The following is a 12,349-nucleotide window of genomic DNA, read 5'->3' as shown; positions in this document are numbered from 1 at the left end:
AACATGCTCATAAAGAAATTAAAGCAAAACCTTCATGAATAAAGGTCTTAGCAAAAAAGCAGTGGCAGTTCCATAGTCATGTTAAGGGTCATGTAACCCTGTTTTCTACAATAATGACCTTCCCATCTCTATGTACAACCCATTTTCCTTCCTTTCTTGCATCGAGCACTCGCGACATGTTTTCTTTGTGATGTGCTACGTGGCATGTTTTCTTTGCAATGTGCTACTTGAGTTGGAGTGAGATTTTCATCTAAAAAAAATCATCTTGAACTGCCCTTGTCTTGGATATGAAAGCTTTTTTTCTTTTCCATATCCATGAAGTGAATGATCAAGGCTTTAGCTCTAGCCTCATCTCTTCCTACCCTCCATTTAGAAATAAATGGAGTATCTTATGCTCAATCTTTGCTCGAAGTTCTTGGAATCTTCTTGTGGGCGTCCTTTCTCAACCAACCATTCGAACATGGAACACACGAGCTTTTCTTTTGGCTTCATCTTCTCATGTAGCATTCATCATTGCATCTTATCCACCAATGTTCCTTTTTGCTTTTTTACAACCTCTATTTTGGGAGCGTTTGCTTTAATTTCTTTGTTAGCATGCTCAACTTGAGCTTTGGCATCTTTGGCCATCTCTACCTATGTTTGCAATTCCTTAATTACATTGTCTTTAAAAGTGGAATAAATTTTTCCAAAGCACCATGTCCTTTTTGTAACTCAACGTCAATAGCTACTAGTTCGACATGATATGAGGATATTTCATCTTTTTAGTACTGCAAAAATGCCATCTTTAAGTTCAAGGTTTAATTTCTTTACAAGACTCCTTATGTCCTTTTGTATGGCTTCTAATAACTCCATTTTGAGAGAGATATGCAACTATTTTTTTGGTTTCCTATATCTTTTTGCATTTCCTCTTTTAAAGTGCTTTGTATGCCATCTCTCATATGATTGATCTCTTGGGTAAATGAATGAGATAAGAGATCACCTTTCCCTTCTTCAATATCTAATGTAATTTTGGGTGCCTCGTGCGCCCTTTAGGCACTTTGTCAGGGTGCTCCCATCTCATTCTTTTCTTCTATTGTAACTTTTTGGGGTCTTCCGTTGATCTAGACCATCTTCATGTGAGTTTAGAAGCATATCTTCATTTGTTGTCCATTCGTAATCCATTGTATTCAATAGCTAGGACAATAGGTGCAAGAATTAGGTTGGAGAAATGCAAACCATAGAGGGAGGAACAAAAAGATTAACCTGATTACAGAAACTAGGCAAACATTGTAGAAAATGTTGCGAACAAGAACTCAAAGGTTACGCATACATTTCAAAAAATGCAAAGGAACGAAAAGCAAAGATTAGATGGACATTGCAAAAAACACAAAGTACAAGATCGCAAGTGAAGAGAAGAAAATTACATTCCAATCTTTGTAGTTCAACTTCTATTTGTTAAAAGTAAGAAACAATATTGCTCAACATGAGTGGACATTCTCCATTTACATGTTCGATCCTTCATAGCACAACACATGCTTATCAATAAGTGAGTTGTTTGCGGGAGTTGATGGAAATTGCCAATCACAAAAGATGGCTCCAACCAACTACATGGCACATAGTGCGAAGGAAGAAAGATCACTTCCCAAATACATAGGCAGCCCATAGTTAACACTAAATTAACTTAGTCGCCCTTTAGTTAACACTTAATTAAGACTGCAATTACAATGGAGAAAGAAAGACATAATAATGTCTTTTAAGAGATAAAAAATGGCCTGTAAGACCAAATAAGGCATTAAATCTTAATGTTGCAAGTAAATAAAAAAGAAAATAGAATTGGAATTAGATGTGACAAAAGAGTCTTCTCATCTATACATGTAAGATTCTCAAGTCAAATATGTTGTGAGTTTTGTCTTCAAAATATCTCTAGCGTAGTTTGATCTCCAAAGTGAGGGAAGAACTTGTGATTGGGAGAGATAATAGCCATTATTTGTCAAATTAAACCACACACTTCACCAATGGGGCTAAAGAAAGTTGCAATTGTTTTTTGTTATTGAGCGTGTGTGGTTTTATTGTTGTCCTTCAACAACTTCTCCCTCTAACTCTTGAGTTCTAACAAGAAAAGCCCCAAGCACCATTGGTCCTTATTCCATTACCTTGCATAGTGGGCCAAATTTGATTAAAGAGGCAACAATATGCCCTTCTGTATTTCATAAAAACCAGCACAATGACAAACATGGTGTTCTTCAAATTCCACTCCATGATGAAACAATTGGAAAATTCTTTATTCAAGGGGTATTTGTGCATATCTAACCCACGAAAAGCACAATTGTCATGCCCATTCTTCCAAATGGTTTGCATGACATTTACCTATCACAAATTTTAATTGATGTTAACAGGTCTTGAGCTGCTCTATCACACTACAAAGCACATGAGATAGACATAAGAAGAAGAGATCCTTACAATGGACTATTTAATCCAATTGAATGATATCAGCTTGGATCGCTTTATTCTTTTCCCCTATAATTATGCTTAGGTGTGGACATTCCAAGCTATATTGGAATGGGGTTAGTACATTTAACTTATGCCAAGCAACTAGAACCATTCTTACATTTCAACATACTAACAATGATTTTTTGTCTCCATATTCAGCCAATTGTTTTGATGACCTAACTGTAAGCCTTGGGTACCTTTGCTTTGGGAGATCCCAAATCTATTAGAGCTTCAGATGCTTGCTGTTGGTTTCTTTGTGGATTTCCACAAAGGCTTTGATACTATAACATGCTGAAATTTCCTAGACTAATCACTCTGAAATCCATTCTCCATGAGAGGGATAATATGTGCACTATATGAGCACATGTTGGGCTGTATAGAATGCTTTACAGATTATAGGATATCATCACAAACACAAGACACATCAATCAAGGATGTGTAATCTCCCTACTCTTTTTGGACTCTACGTCATTGAGAAGGTGTCCAATGTGGCTGAAGAGATGGCACGACTTATCAGGTGGCCCCATTCACAGTGTCCTCTATGTTGATGATTTACTCTTGGTTTGAGTATCCCATCCATGGCTAAAACGACATCTCAACAGCAAGGATTATCACTACACATGAGAAGTAAGAGCGAACGTGGTAAAGGTGAAGCTATGGGCTTCCACAAAGCCACCTCCAAATATATTTATAGGCTTAATAGGAACTGGCATGATGATGTTGAATTATATCCTAGGATATCCAGTAGATTTATAGAATACTTGATGCAAAGCAGTCCTCGAGAAAAGACACTTAAACAGTACAAAATTATGCTTGGTCAGCAAATTATCAGTGTAGAACCCTAGCATTTGTAAACTTAACTGTAAATTACATTTTTTGCTGGGAATGTACCATTAAAACTTGAAAATCTAGAAAGCATTTCATCTCAAATATTGATGGATCTTCGATAAATAGTAAACTATACTGATGATTAAATACTCAAGCCGTTATGCGCATCTCAATTAAGAGAACGGCATGCTTTGCTTGCTTTTATCAGATTTTTGTTTGGTGTGTCATCAGATCTGTTCTTGATGTTTTCAATTCATCTCGTGAAATAGGTATACTTCTAGATTGAGCTTATGTCCAATTCTAACGAAAACATATAGATTGCTTTGATTTCTCGCTAGATTTTGGCTCCAATATAATGTAAGCCAGAATGCATACGCAGTATAGCCTCCATCTTTTTCTCATTTCTCATTTCTTCTTTTCCCTCGTGTGTGTGTGTATATATATATATATACATGGATGAATCCATTCTATGGTATATAGTATAGACTGATATTAGTCTTACCTTCTGAATTTGAGGGAGCCGTGCAAAGCCACGTGAACTGTAGCAGCATCAAAGAAGAAAGAAAAAGAAACGCAATGCAGAAGCTGCAAGAATTGGTATTTAACATAAAAGAAGATCCCAGAGGAAAATTTTTAAAAAAAATCCTTGCAGAGGTTCGACCAGAAAAGAAAGGAGCACTTTCATACCTTGGAGAAGCCATGAAAGCTGCAGAAGTAGTCGAGGCAACAGAAGGACGTGGCACTAAGAAGAACGGAAGACTCGATGCGCAGAGAAACGCACAGAGAGAGAGAGAGAGAGAGAGAGAGAGAGATGGGAGGAAACCCTAGAATTGCAGGAGGGAGGAAGAAGAGCAGGAAAAAGTGTGGATGAACAGATACAAGACAAGACAAGACAAGACAAGAGACAGACTTTGGTGGTAAAAGACTTGAGAAGAGTCCAAATGAGAGAGTCTTGGTTAGTGTGAGAAATGAAGAAGAAGAGCGAGCGAGCGAGCGAGCGCATCCATCATATATATATATATGACTGGGAATGGAATGAGTACAAGACTTTTCTTTTATTATCCGGCCCCACGCTCGCAAGCACTCCACTCACACACGCACGCACGCACGCGGAAAATGCGTCCATACGCAGCCCACAATGTTGGAGATACTTTCGCTTGCCTGCCTTCACAGAATAAATACACTTTTGCCCTTGCCTGCCCATTGGACCTTGCGATTCCTCGTTCTCTCTACTCACCCCTCTATACACCTTGTGATTCCCCGTTCTTTTCTACCATCCATGTCTACCCCCGCCTAACAAATAATATGATATCATTGGAAGTATGTTCGATTGGACTGCTTTTTTGTTTGGTATGAAATAAACAGGCTTGTTATTTCCCACATAAATTTGTCTGCAATTTGGGATTTTCACTTTAGGTGTTGCATCCCATCTACCAAACCACTTTTTAATATATTGCATCCAACTAGAACACAAAAATTTGCTTTTATGCATCTTTATGATCTTTTTCCTTGCTTCCCATGAGATTCTAGGAAGTCAATGTGAGGGACTTTTTTGAACCTTAAGCATATGTATTCAACAACCCCTTTCCATGGACATGATCTCAAATGGGAAGTGATCCCATCTCAAGGAGGAGGAAGATGTATGATGTTTGTTTCTTGACTTGTAGAAACTTTGTAAGAAAACGTTTTTGGACATTTTCAAACTCTTTCCAAGTAGATCTAGGGATGTTACCACCCCATAGTCAAGCACCAGTGTCACCAAAGTGTCGAAAAGGTATTTCTTGAGGTCCCAACACTTAATATCTCCATGATTGCATGTATTCTCAAATGCATAATATGCTCGCTTTCCCACCTCTAAGTGGCGTGTAGCACATTCATTCAATCTATGATTTGAAGGAACTTCAAGGCCAAGATATTTGAAGCTTTCCGCACATTCAAGTGGCACATTATTGTATATATGCATGGCTTATCTCTTTTTTGGCATTTCACAAGCACAATCTTTGTTTTAGAGCTATTTACACTTAATTTCGTATGCATGCAAATTTTTTCCAATGCCTTCATAAGCTTTTGCGCATCTCCTAAAGTATTTGCAAAAAACACTACATCATCCGCATATAGCAAAAGCATAATAACAAAACATTCCCAATTGCAACTTATTCATTTACAAACTTGGAAACCATTTTTTCAATTTCATCAATGCATAAACCAATTAGAATTGGTGAGAGTAGGCATCCTTGCTTAATAGTGCTATTGAAAAAATCTGAAAGTTTATCGCTCATACGCGCATTGTTGAGCGAGCAAGCTCAACCGGATCCGGATCGACTGAATAAGCCTGAGCCGGATCGACATCCGGAAGGATGAGCCGGATCGGTATCCGGAAACAACTGACTGAATCGGAGAGCCGGATTCGAGTGGGAATCGAAAGCCTAGTAGTAGCCTAGACTACTAGGTAATCATTGTCTCATAGTCAGTGTCAGTCGCACGTGTGAGCATTGAAGTACCTGTTAGTACTTCTGTCAGTCCTTTATGGACTTGTATAAATAGTGTTGTTTAGCACGTTGTATGTATAGAGTTTTAGAGTTAATTTTTGAATATAGTTTTATGTTCTGCTCTCTGTGTCTCCTTTGTGTTTTAAGCTTTTCCATTAAACCTTCATCTCATTTTTTGTTGCTATCCAGCTGAGCCGGTTCTATCTAATGCTTCCGCACATTAACATTCACATAGTATCAGAGCACGAGGGTTGAGAACCTCTGCAGTCGACATTTGCTTCTGTAGACGAACCCTAGAACCTAGTAACAACAAATAGAGAGAAGATATGGAAAGAGGAATGGCGAGTTCACTTCCAACAGAGAAGCTCGACCGGAGCAACTATGCGTCTTGGTCATATAAAATGCACCAGTACCTATTGGGGCATGGATATTGGAGCTTCATGGAAGGAACAAATGAAGCAGCACTGGAGCCATCACACAAAGACTTCCGGTATGGGAGCAAGGAGTGAGTCGGGTACTGTACTGTCTCGTGTCCGGTGTGCATGATCAGATGCTCAACTACATCAAGGATGCAAAGACGTCGAAGGAGGCCTGGGAAAATCTACGGAAGATTTTCGTCGCAAGTACCATGGCTCGTAAGTTGCAGGTCCGACAAGAGCTGAACAACATCCGGCAAAGAGACATGTCGGTTATGGACTACACCACCAAGATAAAGGAGATTTGTGACACACTCGGGTCCATCAACGTGACGGTGGACGAAGATGAGATGGTACAAATCTGCCTCAATGGTCTAGCGCAAAGGTATGGGCCAATCCGAATAGCGATCTGCACCTGGGAGAAACCATCGTCCTTATTTGACTTGCAATCGATGCTGATGGTCGAAGAAGGAGTGAGTCGGGTACTGTACTGTCTCGTGTCCGGTGTGCATGATCAGATGCTCAACTACATCAAGGATGCAAAGACGTCGAAGGAGGCCTGGGAAAATCTACGGAAGATTTTCGTCGCAAGTACCATGGCTCGTAAGTTGCAGGTCCGACAAGAGCTGAACAACATCCGGCAAAGAGACATGTCGGTTATGGACTACACCACCAAGATAAAGGAGATTTGTGACACACTCGGGTCCATCAACGTGACGGTGGACGAAGATGAGATGGTACAAATCTACCTCAATGGTCTAGCGCAAAGGTATGGGCCAATCCGAATAGCGATCTGCACCTGGGAGAAACCATCGTCCTTATTTGACTTGCAATCGATGCTGATGGTCGAAGAAGGAGTGAGTCGGGTACTGTACTGTCTCGTGTCCGGTGTGCATGATCAGATGCTCAACTACATCAAGGATGCAAAGACGTCGAAGGAGGCCTGGGAAAATCTACGGAAGATTTTCGTCGCAAGTACCATGGCTCGTAAGTTGCAGGTCCGACAAGAGCTGAACAACATCCGGCAAAGAGACATGTCGGTTATGGACTACACCACCAAGATAAAGGAGATTTGTGACACACTCGGGTCCATCAACGTGACGGTGGACGAAGATGAGATGGTACAAATCTGCCTCAATGGTCTAGCGCAAAGGTATGGGCCAATCCGAATAGCGATCTGCACCTGGGAGAAACCATCGTCCTTATTTGACTTGCAATCGATGCTGATGGTCGAAGAAGGAGTGAGTCGGGTACTGTACTGTCTCGTGTCCGGTGTGCATGATCAGATGCTCAACTACATCAAGGATGCAAAGACGTCGAAGGAGGCCTGGGAAAATCTACGGAAGATTTTCGTCGCAAGTACCATGGCTCGTAAGTTGCAGGTCCGACAAGAGCTGAACAACATCCGGCAAAGAGACATGTCGGTTATGGACTACACCACCAAGATAAAGGAGATTTGTGACACACTCGGGTCCATCAACGTGACGGTGGACGAAGATGAGATGGTACAAATCTACCTCAATGGTCTAGCGCAAAGGTATGGGCCAATCCGAATAGCGATCTGCACCTGGGAGAAACCATCGTCCTTATTTGACTTGCAATCGATGCTGATGGTCGAAGAAGGAGTGAGTCGGGTACTGTACTGTCTCGTGTCCGGTGTGCATGATCAGATGCTCAACTACATCAAGGATGCAAAGACGTCGAAGGAGGCCTGGGAAAATCTACGGAAGATTTTCGTCGCAAGTACCATGGCTCGTAAGTTGCAGGTCCGACAAGAGCTGAACAACATCCGGCAAAGAGACATGTCGGTTATGGACTACACCACCAAGATAAAGGAGATTTGTGACACACTCGGGTCCATCAACGTGACGGTGGACGAAGATGAGATGGTACAAATCTACCTCAATGGTCTAGCGCAAAGGTATGGGCCAATCCGAATAGCGATCTGCACCTGGGAGAAACCATCGTCCTTATTTGACTTGCAATCGATGCTGATGGTCGAAGAAGGAGTGAGTCGGGTACTGTACTGTCTCGTGTCCGGTGTGCATGATCAGATGCTCAACTACATCAAGGATGCAAAGACGTCGAAGGAGGCCTGGGAAAATCTACGGAAGATTTTCGTCGCAAGTACCATGGCTCGTAAGTTGCAGGTCCGACAAGAGCTGAACAACATCCGGCAAAGAGACATGTCGGTTATGGACTACACCACCAAGATAAAGGAGATTTGTGACACACTCGGGTCCATCAACGTGACGGTGGACGAAGATGAGATGGTACAAATCTGCCTCAATGGTCTAGCGCAAAGGTATGGGCCAATCCGAATAGCGATCTGCACCTGGGAGAAACCATCGTCCTTATTTGACTTGCAATCGATGCTGATGGTCGAAGAAAACCATGCAAGTGGGTCAAGGACCACTCAATCAGACGACCAGATGTTGTACACGGGGATAGATCGGCCCCATGGACGTGGTGGACGAGGTGGGTCAACACGCAATGGAGGCGGCCGAAAAGAGCAGGACCGGAGGCACAGAGGTTGTGCCGACAGCAGTTCCGGACCCTCCACAAGCAGGGGGAGTCAAAGCGGCGCCGAGAACCGACAAGGAAAGGCCGACACGGAATGCTAGTACTGTGGCAAAAAGGGCCACAGAGAAAGCGAGTGCTGGAAGAAGCGCGCCGATTCGGACAAATCCGAATTCGACAAAACCGATCGGGAGAACCGGCAAAGCTCACACTACGCGGAAGGATCCAGAACTGGGAAATCGGTAAAGGGCCAGCCTTCGTGATGAAGCACAAGGCTAACTCGATAAAGAAGACTACTTCTGGATTGCGCAAGGGCACAGAGACGGGAGGATGTTCATCCTCAACACTAATGATGTCAACATTGCTATGTTTGCGAAAGGGCAGAAGGTCGAATCGGACATCGACCTGTGGCACAAGAGGATCGGCCACGTCAATTATCAGAGGCTTTGAGACTTTCAATCGAAACAAGTTGTTTTCGGTTTGCCGAATTTGTGAAGCCTGCCAACTCGGGAAGCGACATCGGCTTCCATTCCCCACCAATCGAAACCGGAGCCATAACAAGCTCGATTTAATCCATTCGGATGTATGGGGACCGGCACAAGACGTTAGTCTTGGCGGGAGTCGGTATTTCGTCTCCTTCATCGATGACTACAACCGGCACATGTGGATCTACCTCATCAAGAGGAAGAGCGAAGTCTTCGAGTGTTTCCAGAACCTTCAAATCTTGGTTGAACGGGAAACGGAGAGGAAGATCAAGTGCATGCGGTCGGATGGCGGGAAGGAATACTTTTCCAGCCAATTCAACAGTTGTCTGCAATAGAACGGAATTCGGAGAGAATTCAACTACAGGTACACACCGGAGCAAAATGGTGTGGCCGAAAGGAAGAACCGGTCGATTATCGACGCGACAAGGGCAATACTGAAGGAGAAGAGCATGCCCCATTTCTACTGGGTCGAGGCGGTCCAGATGGTCGTCTACATCCAAAACCGGATCGGTGACAAGGTGTCAGCACATGAGTTGTATTTCGGGCGAAAGCCGAATTTGAGACACCTTCAGATATTCAGTAGCATAGCATATGTGCATGTACTGGATGAGAAGCGGAGGAAGCTGGATCCGAAGTCGGAGAAGTGCATTCTAGTTAGTTACTGGCATGAGCAGAAGGGGTATAAGTGCTATAACCCCTGGACTAAGCAGGTCCGAGTAAGCCGAGATGTCGAGTTTGATGAGACAGCATCATGGTACTCCTTACCGACTCCAACTTCTGACGAAGACCCGATTCCGAAAGATGAGGCTAGTGAGCCCGAGGAGGTCCAGGTAGAAGATGAAGACTTCAACACTCTAGAAGAGAGTCCGATCTCATTCCGGCTAAGTGGACCGAATGAGCGGCTGAGTCGGGATGACTAGTCAGATGAGGAACCGGCGAATAGTGGAGACTCTTCCGTGCTCTCCCCGCGCAAGGAACCGAGGAGACGGTTCACGTGCAAAGAGAAGGGGAAGAAGAAGATGCCGGAATACGAAACCGGCAACGTTGAGTCGGATCGGAGCGAATCCGACTCCGGAAAGGATGAAGGCGGATCTTCGGGAACGACGTCCGACTTGGCCAAGAAGGGTCCGAAACCGGGTAATACCAAGTTATGCCGGTCTTCCCGCCTGAAGAACCCCGTTACGTAGTACGGGTACAATGAGTACATGGCGCATCATTATGCGTTCATGACTAAGGTGGCAGAAGTGCGTGAGCCGGAGAGCTACGTAGAAGCGACAAAGGGCACAAATTGGCGTGCCGCTATGGAGGAAGAAATGTGGACACTAGATGCCGATGACACATGGGACCTCGTTGACCCTCCCCGACACTATAAACCGATCGGTTGCAAATGGGTGTACAAGGTAAAGTAAAATGCCGACGGTTTGGTTAATCGGTACAAGTCCCGGTTAGTGGCGAAGGGATACGCACAGACCGAGGGAATCGATTACAACGAGACCTTCGCTCCAGTAGCGAAGATGACGACGGTTCGTGTGGTACTGGCGGTTGTTGCGGTAAGGGGGTGGAGTCTTCACCAGATGGGCATGAAGAATGCGTTTCTTCAAGGTGACCTTGAAGAATGGGTCTATATGATCCAACCTCCCGGTTTTCAGTCGGAGATGAACAAGTCAGCGGTGTGCCAGCTCAAGAAGTCGCTTTATGGTCTGAAACAAGCCCCTCGAGCTTGGAATGCAAAGATCATGCACCAGTTGCATAAGATGGGGTTTGTGACCTCTAAATCCGACTCGTCGTTGTTCATTCGGCAAGGTCCGAACGGTCCGGTTTGCATCCTACTTTATGTTGATGATTAAGTCATCACCGGACCCGAACTCAATGAAATCGACCGAGTAAAGTCCTAGCTATCGGACGCATTTGAAATGAAGGACCTAGGGGACCTTCATTATTTTCTCGGGATCGAGGTGATCTGAACCCCTGACGGCATATTGCTCTCACAACGACACTATATGTTGAATATGTTGTACAAGTTTGGTATGACGGAGTGCTGACCTGTCTCCACACCCTTGGACTGGAACTAGAAGATTTGTCCCAACTTTGGACCGACCTGCGATGAGAAACGGTTCCGACAAATCATCAGAAGCCTGATATACTTGACAATCACTCAACCCGACCTCAGTTACCCGGTCGGAGTGATAAGCCAGTTCATGCAGAAGCCAACCGTCGAGCACCTTTAGTGCGCACACCGGATACTTCGGTATGTGAGTGGCACGAAGGACCGGGGACTGTTATACCGACACAGTATAGCTCGGAAGCTAGTAAGATATACTGATGCCAACTGGGCTGGTGATGCATCGGATCGCCGATCCACCTTCGGTTACATGTTTTCTCTGGGTAGCGCGGTTGTTGCGTGGAGCAGCAAAAAGTAGCCAACAGTGGCTCTATCGAGCACTGAGGCTGAATACCAGGGCGCTACCAATGCCACTTATGAAGCCATCTGGCTTTGGCGACTACTGCGAGACCTATGGATTGAGGTACCGACCCCGATCCTGATCTACTGTGACAACATGAGCATCATTCAACTCGCCAAGAACCCCGTGTTCCATGCTCGGACGAAGCACATAGAAGTCCACTATCACTTTGTGCGTGAACGGATTTTGAGTGATGAAGTAGAACTTCGGTATGTTCAGACGGATCGGCAAATTGCCGATATCTTCACCAAACCGCTCGGATAGGACAAATTGCAACACTTCACCGAAATGCTTGGTGTTCAGTATCTCGTCGTGCTGCACTTGAGGGGGAGAAAAGGAAAGGGAACAGATGGCACCGAACAAGGAGCCGGAGAGGAAGAAAGAACCAACAAAGGGGGAGACAAGAGGAAAAAGGAAGCCGAGCCGTCCGAAGGAGTTGGCACATCCGGAAAGGTCGGAACAAGCGGCAACGGTGGCAGAATCAAGAAGGATAGAGCCGACGGAAAGAAAACGGCCAAGAACCGGACGTAGTCTGGTGTGGTGAAGGGCTTGAAACCATAACACAAGTTGGAGAACACCAACTCAGATAAGAGCTGGAACAAATCGAAGGAAACCGATTTGGTTCAAGGTTCGGAGAAGTCGGGTCAACTAAAGGCCAAGCGGACACAAACGGAGCGGAA

The 12,349-nt window shown here is 44.3% G+C and overlaps 1 long non-coding RNA gene across 1 annotated transcript; it reads right to left on the bottom strand.

The window, feature by feature from the left end:
- Window positions 1–1,485: 1,485 nt before the first annotated feature.
- Window positions 1,486–4,215, bottom strand: LOC147848614 (uncharacterized; the record flags this gene model as incomplete). Its single annotated transcript, XR_015531902.1, has 3 exons — window positions 3,985–4,215; window positions 3,800–3,882; window positions 1,486–1,650 (listed from the first exon to the last, which is right to left on the bottom strand). It is a non-coding gene; the product is annotated as an uncharacterized LOC147848614 (long non-coding RNA).
- Between the last annotated feature and the right edge of the window lie 8,134 nt (window positions 4,216–12,349).

The sequence above is a fragment of the Azolla caroliniana genome, unplaced genomic scaffold, assembly GCF_043228905.1.
Source record: "Azolla caroliniana isolate FFs.n. ecotype wild unplaced genomic scaffold, voAzoCaro1.0.p SCAF_298, whole genome shotgun sequence".
Taxonomy (NCBI): domain Eukaryota; kingdom Viridiplantae; phylum Streptophyta; class Polypodiopsida; order Salviniales; family Salviniaceae; genus Azolla; species Azolla caroliniana.
This window is presented reverse-complemented; position numbering and strand designations above follow the sequence as displayed.